Consider the following 13,446-nt stretch of genomic DNA (forward strand, 5'->3'; position numbering starts at 1 on the left):
ATTTAACATCTAGTAACCTGAAATTGTTAGAAGGAAAGTAACAAAGCTACACTTATATGACCCTACATCTATGGCTCTCAAAGCATTTCCCACACATTCATATCCCAAATCTTTTGTGAACAAGTATTATATCTATCTGACATGAGAGTAAACTGATGTTTAGATGGGTTTACTCTTGTCTTGTGGATAAGCCACTTAGCCAGTCACTGGAACAGAGATAGTTAACACAACTCCCACTAAAACGGTTTATAGCGCTTAATTCTTCTGAGTTCTCTATTGAAAACGTGACAATTGTATAGAGCAGAGCGGCCCCGTTTGCCGCACGCCCCTAGAGATGGCTACTACAGGTTGATACGTTGCACCCTGGGGAACAGCCCCCCCGCCAAAGCTCCACTCCTGCTATTAACAAAGGTTCACGAGGGGAAAGCCTGCGAACGGGCAGCAAGCGCACGAACCGAGCAGGCTCAGGGGAAAAGGGAACGCCCCGCCCCGCCCCGCCCCGAGATGAGGAACAGAATCATAGAGCGCGGCCTCCGTGGCGGGCTAGACGGGCACATTATCAGTCCCTTCTAGCTGCCCCGTCTTAGGGCTCGCTGGCAGCAGGGCACGCGGCCTTCTCATTGGCCCGCTTGACACTCGCTCCCGGACCCGGACCCGGACCCGACCCGACCCGAACCCGGAGACGCAGCAGCGCCTGCCAGAGCCGAGCCCGGGTAAGAGCTCGCCGCTGCTCGCTCGCTGGCCGCCCGGCCGCGAGGTATTCGCCGCCCCCAGCCCCTCGGCACCGGCACCCTCACCCCAAGTATCCCTCCGAGCCCTGCGCCCTCAGCCCCGTATCCCACCCCCGTATCCCTCCGAGCCCTGCGCCCTCACCCCCACGTATCCCACCCCCGTATCCCTCCGAGCCCTGCGCCCACAGCCCACGTATCCCACCCCCGTATCCCTCCGAGCCCCTGCGCCCTCAGCCCCGTATCCCACCCCCGTATCCCTCCGAGCCCTGCGCCCTCAGCCCCGTATCCCACCCCCGTATCCCTCCGAGCCCCTGCGCCCTCAGCCCGGTATCCCACCCCCGTATCCCTCCGAGCCCTGCGCCCTCACCCCCACGTATCCCACCCCCGTATCCCTCCGAGCCCCTGCGCCCTCAGCCCCCGTATCCCTCCGAGCCCTGCGCCCTCAGCCCCCGTATCCCTCCGAGCCCTGCGCCCTCAGCCCCGTATCCCCACCCCCGTATCCCTCCGAGCCCTGCGCCCTCAGCCCCCGTATCCCCACCCCCGTATCCCTCCGAGCTCCTGCGCCCTCAGCCCACGTATCCCTCCGAGCCCTGCGCCCTCAGCCCCGTATCCCCACCCCCGTATCCCTCCGAGCCCCTGCGCCCTCAGCCCCCGTATCCCCACCCCCCGTATCCCTCCGAGCCCCTGCGCCCTCAGCCCACGTATCCCCACCCCCGTATCCCTCCGAGCTCCTGCGCCCTCAGCCCCCGTATCCCTCCGAGCCCTGCGCCCTCAGCCCCCGTATCCCTCCGAGCCCTGCGCCCTCAGCCCCGTATCCCCACCCCCGTATCCCTCCGAGCCCTGCGCCCTCAGCCCCCGTATCCCCACCCCCGTATCCCTCCGAGCCCTGCGCCCTCAGCCCCCGTATCCCCACCCCCGTATCCCTCCGAGCCCTGCGCCCTCAGCCCCCGTATCCCCACCCCCGTATCCCTCCGAGCCCTGAGCCCTCAGCCCACGTATCCCCACCCCCGTATCCCTCCGAGCCCTGCGCCCTCAGCCCACGTATCCCCACCCCCGTATCCCTCCGAGCTCCTGCGCCCTCACCCCCACGTATCCCCACCCCCGTATCCCTCCGAGCCCTGCGCCCTCAGCCCACGTATCCCCACCCCCGTATCCCTCCGAGCCCCTGCGCCCTCAGCCCACGTATCCCCACCCCCGTATCCCTCCGAGCCCTGCGCCCTCAGCCCCCGTATCCCCACCCCCGTATCCCTCCGAGCCCCTGCGCCCTCAGCCCACGTATCCCCACCCCCGTATCCCTCCGAGCCCTGCGCCCTCAGCCCCCGTATCCCTCCGAGCCCTGCGCCCTCAGCCCCCGTATCCCTCCGAGCCCTGCGCCCTCAGCCCCGTATCCCCACCCCCGTATCCCTCCGAGCCCTGCGCCCTCAGCCCCCGTATCCCCACCCCCGTATCCCTCCGAGCCCTGCGCCCTCAGCCCCCGTATCCCCACCCCCGTATCCCTCCGAGCCCTGCGCCCTCAGCCCACGTATCCCCACCCCCGTATCCCTCCGAGCCCTGCGCCCTCAGCCCACGTATCCCCACCCCCGTATCCCTCCGAGCTCCTGCGCCCTCACCCCCACGTATCCCCACCCCCGTATCCCTCCGAGCCCTGCGCCCTCAGCCCACGTATCCCCACCCCCGTATCCCTCCGAGCCCCTGCGCCCTCAGCCCACGTATCCCCACCCCCGTATCCCTCCGAGCCCTGCGCCCTCAGCCCCCGTATCCCCACCCCCGTATCCCTCCGAGCCCCTGCGCCCTCAGCCCACGTATCCCCACCCCCGTATCCCTCCGAGCCCTGCGCCCTCAGCCCCCGTATCCCCACCCCCGTATCCCTCCGAGCCCTGCGCCCTCAGCCCCCGTATCCCCACCCCCGTATCCCTCCGAGCCCTGCGCCCTCAGCCCCCGTATCCCCACCCCCGTCTCCCTCCGAGCCCTGCGCCCTCACCCCCACGTATCCCACCCCCGTATCCCTCCGAGCCCTGCGCCCTCACCCCCACGTATCCCACCCCCGTATCCCTCCGAGCCCCTGCGCCCTCAGCCCCCGTATCCCCACCCCCGTATCCCTCCGAGCCCCTGCGCCCTCAGCCCCCGTATCCCACCCCCGTATCCCTCCGAGCCCCTGCGCCCTCAGCCCCCGTATCCCCACCCCCGTATCCCTCCGAGCCCCTGCGCCCTCAGCCCCCGTATCCCCACCCCCGTATCCCTCCGAGCCCCTGCGCCCTCACCCCCACGTATCCCACCCCCGTATCCCTCCGAGCCCCTGCGCCCTCACCCCCCGTATCTCCACCCCCGTATCCCTCCGAGCCCCTGCGCCCTCACCCCCACGTATCCCACCCCCGTATCCCTCCGAGCCCTGCGCCCTCACCCCCACGTATCCCACCCCCGTATCCCTCCGAGCCCCTGCGCCCTCAGCCCCCGTATCCCCACCCCCGTATCCCTCCGAGCCCCTGCGCCCTCAGCCCCCGTATCCCACCCCCGTATCCCTCCGAGCCCTGCGCCCTCACCCCCACGTATCCCACCCCCGTATCCCTCCGAGCTCCTGCGCCCTCACCCCCACGTATCCCACCCCCGTATCCCTCCGAGCCCTGCGCCCTCACCCCCACGTATCCCACCCCCGTATCCCTCCGAGCCCCTGCGCCCTCAGCCCCCGTATCCCCACCCCCGTATCCCTCCGAGCCCCTGCGCCCTCAGCCCCCGTATCCCACCCCCGTATCCCTCCGAGCCCCTGCGCCCTCAGCCCCCGTATCCCCACCCCCGTATCCCTCCGAGCCCTGCGCCCTCACCCCCACGTATCCCACCCCCGTATCCCTCCGAGCCCCTGGGCCCTCAGCCCCCGTATCCCCACCCCCGTATCCCTCCGAGCCCCTGCGCCCTCAGCCCCCGTATCCCACCCCCGTATCCCTCCGAGCCCCTGCGCCCTCAGCCCCGTATCCCACCCCCGTATCCCTCCGAGCCCTGCGCCCTCACCCCCACGTATCCCACCCCCGTATCCCTCCGAGCCCTGCGCCCACAGCCCACGTATCCCACCCCCGTATCCCTCCGAGCCCCTGCGCCCTCAGCCCCGTATCCCACCCCCGTATCCCTCCGAGCCCTGCGCCCTCAGCCCCGTATCCCACCCCCGTATCCCTCCGAGCCCCTGCGCCCTCAGCCCGGTATCCCACCCCCGTATCCCTCCGAGCCCTGCGCCCTCACCCCCACGTATCCCACCCCCGTATCCCTCCGAGCCCCTGCGCCCTCAGCCCCCGTATCCCTCCGAGCCCTGCGCCCTCAGCCCCCGTATCCCTCCGAGCCCTGCGCCCTCAGCCCCGTATCCCCACCCCCGTATCCCTCCGAGCCCTGCGCCCTCAGCCCCCGTATCCCCACCCCCGTATCCCTCCGAGCTCCTGCGCCCTCAGCCCACGTATCCCTCCGAGCCCTGCGCCCTCAGCCCCGTATCCCCACCCCCGTATCCCTCCGAGCCCCTGCGCCCTCAGCCCCCGTATCCCCACCCCCCGTATCCCTCCGAGCCCCTGCGCCCTCAGCCCACGTATCCCCACCCCCGTATCCCTCCGAGCTCCTGCGCCCTCAGCCCCCGTATCCCTCCGAGCCCTGCGCCCTCAGCCCCCGTATCCCTCCGAGCCCTGCGCCCTCAGCCCCGTATCCCCACCCCCGTATCCCTCCGAGCCCTGCGCCCTCAGCCCCCGTATCCCCACCCCCGTATCCCTCCGAGCCCTGCGCCCTCAGCCCCCGTATCCCCACCCCCGTATCCCTCCGAGCCCTGAGCCCTCAGCCCACGTATCCCCACCCCCGTATCCCTCCGAGCCCTGCGCCCTCAGCCCACGTATCCCCACCCCCGTATCCCTCCGAGCTCCTGCGCCCTCACCCCCACGTATCCCCACCCCCGTATCCCTCCGAGCCCTGCGCCCTCAGCCCACGTATCCCCACCCCCGTATCCCTCCGAGCCCCTGCGCCCTCAGCCCACGTATCCCCACCCCCGTATCCCTCCGAGCCCTGCGCCCTCAGCCCCCGTATCCCCACCCCCGTATCCCTCCGAGCCCCTGCGCCCTCAGCCCACGTATCCCCACCCCCGTATCCCTCCGAGCCCTGCGCCCTCAGCCCCCGTATCCCTCCGAGCCCTGCGCCCTCAGCCCCCGTATCCCTCCGAGCCCTGCGCCCTCAGCCCCGTATCCCCACCCCCGTATCCCTCCGAGCCCTGCGCCCTCAGCCCCCGTATCCCCACCCCCGTATCCCTCCGAGCCCTGCGCCCTCAGCCCCCGTATCCCCACCCCCGTATCCCTCCGAGCCCTGCGCCCTCAGCCCACGTATCCCCACCCCCGTATCCCTCCGAGCCCTGCGCCCTCAGCCCACGTATCCCCACCCCCGTATCCCTCCGAGCTCCTGCGCCCTCACCCCCACGTATCCCCACCCCCGTATCCCTCCGAGCCCTGCGCCCTCAGCCCACGTATCCCCACCCCCGTATCCCTCCGAGCCCCTGCGCCCTCAGCCCACGTATCCCCACCCCCGTATCCCTCCGAGCCCTGCGCCCTCAGCCCCCGTATCCCCACCCCCGTATCCCTCCGAGCCCCTGCGCCCTCAGCCCACGTATCCCCACCCCCGTATCCCTCCGAGCCCTGCGCCCTCAGCCCCCGTATCCCCACCCCCGTATCCCTCCGAGCCCTGCGCCCTCAGCCCCCGTATCCCCACCCCCGTATCCCTCCGAGCCCTGCGCCCTCAGCCCCCGTATCCCCACCCCCGTCTCCCTCCGAGCCCTGCGCCCTCACCCCCACGTATCCCACCCCCGTATCCCTCCGAGCCCTGCGCCCTCACCCCCACGTATCCCACCCCCGTATCCCTCCGAGCCCCTGCGCCCTCAGCCCCCGTATCCCCACCCCCGTATCCCTCCGAGCCCCTGCGCCCTCAGCCCCCGTATCCCACCCCCGTATCCCTCCGAGCCCCTGCGCCCTCAGCCCCCGTATCCCCACCCCCGTATCCCTCCGAGCCCCTGCGCCCTCAGCCCCCGTATCCCCACCCCCGTATCCCTCCGAGCCCCTGCGCCCTCACCCCCACGTATCCCACCCCCGTATCCCTCCGAGCCCCTGCGCCCTCACCCCCCGTATCTCCACCCCCGTATCCCTCCGAGCCCCTGCGCCCTCACCCCCACGTATCCCACCCCCGTATCCCTCCGAGCCCTGCGCCCTCACCCCCACGTATCCCACCCCCGTATCCCTCCGAGCCCCTGCGCCCTCAGCCCCCGTATCCCCACCCCCGTATCCCTCCGAGCCCCTGCGCCCTCAGCCCCCGTATCCCACCCCCGTATCCCTCCGAGCCCTGCGCCCTCACCCCCACGTATCCCACCCCCGTATCCCTCCGAGCTCCTGCGCCCTCACCCCCACGTATCCCACCCCCGTATCCCTCCGAGCCCTGCGCCCTCACCCCCACGTATCCCACCCCCGTATCCCTCCGAGCCCCTGCGCCCTCAGCCCCCGTATCCCCACCCCCGTATCCCTCCGAGCCCCTGCGCCCTCAGCCCCCGTATCCCACCCCCGTATCCCTCCGAGCCCCTGCGCCCTCAGCCCCCGTATCCCCACCCCCGTATCCCTCCGAGCCCTGCGCCCTCACCCCCACGTATCCCACCCCCGTATCCCTCCGAGCCCCTGGGCCCTCAGCCCCCGTATCCCCACCCCCGTATCCCTCCGAGCCCCTGCGCCCTCAGCCCCCGTATCCCACCCCCGTATCCCTCCGAGCCCCTGCGCCCTCAGCCCCCGTATCCCCACCCCCGTATCCCTCCGAGCCCCTGCGCCCTCAGCCCCCGTATCCCACCCCCGTATCCCTCCGAGCCCCTGCGCCCTCAGCCCCCGTATCCCCACCCCCGTATCCCTCCGAGCCCCTGCGCCCTCAGCCCCCGTATCCCCACCCCCGTATCCCTCCGAGCCCCTGCGCCCTCAGCCCCCGTATCCCCATCCCCGTATCCCTCCGAGCCCCTGCGCCCTCAGCCCCCGTATCCCCACCCCCGTCTCCCTCCGAGCCCTGCGCCCTCAGCCCCCGTATCCCCACCCCCGTCTCCCTCCGAGCCCTGCGCCCTCAGCCCCCGTATCCCCACCCCCGTCTCCCTCCGAGCTCCTGCGCCCTCAGCCCCCGTATCCCCACCCCCGTATCCCTCCGAGCCCTGCGCCCTCACCCCCACGTATCCCCACCCCCGTACCCCTCCGAGCCCCTGCGCCCTCAGCCCACGTATCCCCACCCCCGTATCCCTCCGAGCCCCTGCGCCCTCACCCCCACGTATCCCCACCCCCGTATCCCTCCGAGCCCCTGCGCCCTCACCCCCACGTATCCCCACCCCCGTATCCTTCCGAGCCCCTGCGCCCTCAGCCCACGTATCCCCACCCCCGTATCCCTCCGAGCCCCTGCGCCCTCACCCCCACGTATCCCCACCCCCGTATCCCTCCGAGCCCCTGCGCCCTCAGCCCCACGTATCCCCACCCCCGTATCCCTCCGAGCCCCTGCGCCCTCAGCCCACGTATCCCCACCAACGTACGCCTCCGAGCCCCTGCGCCCTCACCCCCACGTATCCCCATCCCCGTACCCCTCCGAGCCCCTGCGCCCTCACCCCCACGTATCCCCACCCCCGTATCCCTCCGAGCCCCTGCGCCCTCACCCCACGTATCCCCACCCCCGTATCCCTCCAAGCCCCTGCGCCCTCACCCCCACGTATCCCCACCCCCGTATCCCTCCGAGCCCCTGCGCCCTCACCCCCACGTAACCCCACCCCGTATCCCTCGGAGCCCCTGTGCCCTCAGCCCCGTATCCCCACCCCCGTACCCCTCCGAGCCCCTGTGCCCTCACCCCCACGTATCCCCACCCCCGTATCCCTCCGAGCCCCTGCGCCCTCACCCCCATGTATCCCCACCCCCGTATCCCTCCGAGCCCCTGCGCCCTCACCCCCACGTATCCCCACCCCCGTATCCTTCCGAGCCCCTGCGCCCTCAGCCCACGTATCCCCACCCCCGTAAGCCTCTGAGCCCCTGCGCCCTCAGCCCACGTATCCCCACCCCCGTATCCCTCCGAGCCCCTGCGCCCTCACCCCCACGTATCCCCACCCCCGTATCCCTCCGAGCCCCTGCGCCCTCAGCCCCACGTATCCCCACCCCCGTATCCCTCCGAGCCCCTGCGCCCTCAGCCCACGTATCCCCACCAACGTACGCCTCCGAGCCCCTGCGCCCTCACCCCCACGTATCCCCATCCCCGTACCCCTCTGAGCCCCTGCGCCCTCACCCCCACGTATCCCCACCCCCGTATCCCTCCGAGCCCCTGCGCCCTCACCCCACGTATCCCCACCCCCGTATCCCTCCGAGCCCCTGCGCCCTCACCCCCACGTATCCCCACCCCCGTATCCCTCCGAGCCCCTGCGCCCTCAGCCCCCGTATCCCCACCCCCGTCTCCCTCCGAGCTCCTGCGCCCTCAGCCCCCGTATCCCCACCCCCGTATCCCTCCGAGCCCTGCGCCCTCACCCCCACGTATCCCCACCCCCGTACGCCTCCGAGCCCCTGCGCCCTCAGCCCACGTATCCCCACCCCCGTATCCCTCCGAGCCCCTGCGCCCTCACCCCCACGTATCCCCACCCCCGTATCCCTCCGAGCCCCTGCGCCCTCACCCCCACGTAACCCCACCCCGTATCCCTCGGAGCCCCTGTGCCCTCAGCCCCGTATCCCCACCCCCGTACCCCTCCGAGCCCCTGTGCCCTCACCCCCACGTATCCCCACCCCCGTATCCCTCCGAGCCCCTGCGCCCTCACCCCCATGTATCCCCACCCCCGTATCCCTCCGAGCCCCTGCGCCCTCACCCCCACGTATCCCCACCCCCGTATCCTTCCGAGCCCCTGCGCCCTCAGCCCACGTATCCCCACCCCCGTAAGCCTCTGAGCCCCTGCGCCCTCAGCCCACGTATCCCCACCCCCGTATCCCTCCGAGCCCCTGCGCCCTCACCCCCACGTATCCCCACCCCCGTATCCCTCCGAGCCCCTGCGCCCTCAGCCCCACGTATCCCCACCCCCGTATCCCTCCGAGCCCCTGCGCCCTCAGCCCACGTATCCCCACCAACGTACGCCTCCGAGCCCCTGCGCCCTCACCCCCACGTATCCCCATCCCCGTACCCCTCTGAGCCCCTGCGCCCTCACCCCCACGTATCCCCACCCCCGTATCCCTCCGAGCCCCTGCGCCCTCACCCCACGTATCCCCACCCCCGTATCCCTCCGAGCCCCTGCGCCCTCACCCCCACGTATCCCCACCCCCGTATCCCTCCGAGCCCCTGCGCCCTCACCCCCACGTAACCCCACCCCCGTATCCCTCCGAGCCCCTGCGCCCTCACCCTCACGTATCCCCACCCCCGTATTCCTCCGAGCCCCTGCGCCCTCAGCCCACGTATCCCACCCCCGTATCCCTCCGAGCCCCTGCGCCCTCAGCCCCCGTATCCCTCCGAGGCCTTGCATCCTCCACCAGCATTCCCCTCCTCATGTATCTCCCAATCCCCATATCCCTTCTCACTTTGATTCCTTACCCCACATATCCCCCACACTGAGCCCCCTGCAGCTCTATCTCCAACCCCATATCCCACTGCACCTTGAGCTTCCATCTTACTTATCTCCCGTCTCATGTGTTCCCCAGCCTGCTGCCGTAGGCCCTGTATCGCTCACTCTGAGCACTCTGTGTCCCCTAGCCCATGTATCCCCCTATCTCTCCTGCCCCCCAATTCCCATATATCTTCTCACCCTGAGCCTCCTCCCTGCATATTCCCCAAATGCTATATTCCTTCTCATTCTGAGTCCCCTCCCCACATATTCCCAAGACTCAATATCCTGCCTCACCCTGAATACCTTGTGCCAAGCCCCTTTTCTCTGTATTCCCCAAACTTCCTGTCTCCCAAACCCATGAATCTCCCAAGCCTCCTGTCCTTCAGTCCTCCTGCTCCATGTATCCCTCATCCTTATCCATTTCCCTGCCCCTCACCCTAAAACTCCTGTATCCCTCACCCTGAGCATCCTGTGTTCCTGACACTCCCATTTCCCTGCTCCCCCCCAACATTCCTTTCTAATCCCCCATATCCCTCCTAAGGTGCTCCCACTCCCTCCATCTGTAACGCTCCTGTTCTTTTGCACCCCGTTGTTCCTACCTCTTCCCCTCTCTCCAAATAGCCTCTCCTTAGTCCCTGGCTAGCTCTTTTCCCCCATGTGTCCTTTTGGACCCTTGCCTCACCCTCCCCGTCTCTTTATCTCCTGCCCCCATCCGATTATGTCTCCTGCACACCTCTTTACCTCATTCTCCCCTCTGATTACCACCATCCTTTCATCCCCCTCTTTGTTGTTGTTCTCTGCATTTCCTTCATCTCTTTTTTTAGCTATCTTCTCTCTCTCTTGTACTCCTACCCGTTCCCTGGTATAGAGAGTGTTTGTGGCTCTTGTAGTTCTCCTTGTTACCTGTAATAATATTAGTCTTAAGCACCTCTTACTTGCCCTTTCTCACTCACAATCTCAAAAAGTCTCACTTACATTATTGAGTCGAGCCCCATGTTGCTGTCTGCAGCTTTTGTAATAGTTTTGTGGATTAAATTCAGTGTTGTTTATCTTCTGTTGAGTCCCTGACCTGCTTGCCAGAATTTGATTTTACTGGTATGTGTTCCACTTGCAGTTTTCAGATTTGACCTAATGTCAAGTGCATAATAATATTATTTTTATTTTAAAGAGAAGTGTGATGAAGAGAAGTCTCTAAACTTGCTTCATAATTTGGTCACTTTATTCTGTCCCAATGTGCCTTCTGTTATCTCCGTCTGACATTTTTGGCATAGTTACAATATTCCAGCCTGTGCACACTTACGTATATGTACCTATCTGTGCTGGCTGAGCTGCATAATAACATCCCAATTCTTGGATTTTTTCCCCCTCTGTCCTGCTTCTTTTTTTGTGGCTTGCTCAGATTTGAGACCTCTTAGATGATTCCCTTCCCCACAAACATAAGGACCTGCAAAAATCACTGATATATATTTTTTAAAGCAAGACTGTTTACATGAATGAGTCCTATTCTTAATTTGTGGTGTGGGTTTTAATAAATACTGTTGTTAACCAAATTTGCATAGGAAGAAGGAAGTAAGGAAGTAAGGTCAGATCTTTTGCTTGCAGCATAATAAACTTCTGACATGTTTCAGTTCTCACAAAGTGGACTTCCTGATTCTCTACTCCCTTTATCTAATGGGCTGATCAAGGTAATTCGGCAGCTGCTGATAGGCTGCCGTCTCTTAGAGGCATGTTTGAAAAAGCACAGAATTAAGACTGTGAGTCTTACTTACAAACAGTAGCCTGGATAAGTACCTTAGTACTCAAATTCATTATGATTAGTGTGTATGCTGAATTAACATGATATAATTAAATATGTTATTACAGTTTACTTGTCACTTTTTTTCTTGGATTCAGGAAAATCATTTTAATGCAGTATTTTGTTTTCATAGACTTTTATAGAGATTATTGTATAAAAACAACAAAAAACCTAATCTGGTCTTGCTGGTGATGCAAGGTAGCAAGCATTCCAGCCAATCCACTTCACTGGTGATTGAATCTCTGCCAGTTGCTCCTTCTAGCCCCAATTGTAGGAAACATTTCGGGGACAAAAGGCATTCGGCCAACACAGTTACTGGCTGCAGAATGGCTCCTTATGCCCTTCGATTGCTGTACATAAGAGCCTTAAGAATGCTGTAACTTGCACTGCGAGCCAGTTGGCTCCAAGATAAGGAGAATTCAGGTTGTAAAGTCATATTTGCCTCAGTCTTGTATCTTCTGTAGCAGATGTTGCTCCTTTTTTCTGTGCTCTCTGTTGTGTGTCAGTCCAGTTAATTATTGTCCAAATAGCACCAGGATTATCAAAATGCCCAAGATAGACTGACTAGAATTCAATGAGAACTTATTTATGTTCTTGTGTGCTTCCCCCATTACAATTCAGTGTTTCCCAAGTCCTGAAAGACTGGAGCTATCTTCCCCCCCACCCATGTCCACACATTTATTTTCTGTTCCTTCTAATTTGTAATTTATTCTTTCTCAAATTTAAATGTCTTAATACCAAGAGGAATGCAGTTGTCTTTTCCAACTTTACTCACTTGGGCACTCACATTGCAATTCTCTTGTCTGATGAACTTGCTCCACCCTTTAAAATATTGGAAATGGGAGTAACTGTATTCATGTTCTTTATCAAGGCTTGTATTTCCCTGTATCTTTATCATGTTTCCTTAGAGCTTGCGTTTCAGGGGTACAGAAAATTTTTCAATCTGTCTTTTTTTCTGCTCTGTAAGTGTTGGATATTTAGAACAATAATCTCAAGTTTCAATCAATTCAAATATTATTCTGGAATGCGTTTAATGGGAGTGTTGTGGGCAAGACATGAGAAATAATTCTTCTGCTCTTCTCTGCTGGAGTAGTGTGTCCAGTTCTCGACACCATATTTCAGGAAAGATGTGGAGAAATTGGAGGTCTGAAGAAGGGCAACAAAAATGATTAAAGGTCTAGAAAAACATGATTTGTAAGGGAAAATGTGAAAATTAGGCTTGTTTAATTTAGAAAAGAGAAGACTGAGAGGGTACACGATAATAGCTTTCAAGTACCTAAAAGCATATTACAGTAAAACTCTGATGGTCCAGCACCATCAGGAACCCGGAAGTGCTCCCAGCAGCCGGACCTTTGGAGCTGCTCTGCCCCCAGCTTCCCTGATTCAGCTGCTGCTAAAACTGACCAGCGGCTGAATCGGGGAAGCCGGGGGCAGAGCAGCTGGAGTGCTGCCCGGTTGGTCCGGTAGCGCTCAGGAGCGGCGCTGTGGGACCAACCCGGCAGCACCCCAGCTGTCCCTGATTAAGCCGCTGCTGAAACTGACCAGCGGCTGACTCCAGGAAGCCCGAGGCAGAGCTGCTCTGCCCCGGCTTCCCGGAGTCAGCCGCTGGTCAGTTTCAGCAGCATCTGACTTAGGGACACCTGGGGCAGAGCAGCTGGGGTGCTGCCGGGTTGGTCCGGTAGCGCTCAGGAGCGGTGCTGCGGGACCAACCCGGCAGCACCCCAGCTGCTCTGCCCCAGGCATCCCCAAGAGCAGCTGGGGTGCTGCCGGGTTGGTCTCGCAGCGCGAAGGGTCGGTGCTACCGGACCAACCCGGCAGCACTCCAGCTGCTCTGCTGCAGACGTCCCCGATTCAGCCGCTGCTGAAACTGACAAGCAGCAGCTGAATCAGGGACGCCTGGGGCAGAGCCGGACTATCGGAAGGGGGGGCTGTGAGGGGATTTGGGGTGGCATCTCCCCACCCCACCCCCATCATAGCCCCCCTTCCGATAGTCCGGCATATTTGATAATCCGGCAACCCCTGAGTCTTAAAGGTGCCAGATTATCAGAAGTTTACTGTACAAGGAGGAGGGGGAAAAATTGTTCCTACCCTCTGATGATAGGACAATGGGCTTAAATTACAGGGAGGTTTAGGGTAGACATTAGGAAAAACTTCCTAGCTATCAGAGTGGTTAAGCACTGGAATAAATTGCCTAGGGGGGTTGTGGCATCTCCATCATTGGATATATTTAAGAGCAAGTTAGATAAACATGTGGCAGGGATGATCTATGGCGGTTGGCCTTGCCGTGAGTGCAGGGGACTAGACTTGATGACCTCTCAAGGTCCCTTCCAGTTCTAGTA

The 13,446-nt window shown here is 63.4% G+C and overlaps 1 protein-coding gene across 1 annotated transcript in view; it reads left to right on the forward strand.

Annotated features, from left to right (window-relative positions):
* Positions 1-537: 537 nt before the first annotated feature.
* ERGIC2 (ERGIC and golgi 2) overlaps positions 538-13,446 on the forward strand; it is a 51,465-nt gene continuing 38,556 nt past the window's right edge. The window contains exon 1 of the mRNA XM_075927361.1: positions 538-713. The gene's annotated coding sequence lies outside the window, so the exon portion shown is untranslated. The remainder of the gene's footprint in view (positions 714-13,446) is intronic.

Source organism: Pelodiscus sinensis, chromosome 1 (assembly GCF_049634645.1).
Source record: "Pelodiscus sinensis isolate JC-2024 chromosome 1, ASM4963464v1, whole genome shotgun sequence".
Taxonomy (NCBI): domain Eukaryota; kingdom Metazoa; phylum Chordata; order Testudines; family Trionychidae; genus Pelodiscus; species Pelodiscus sinensis.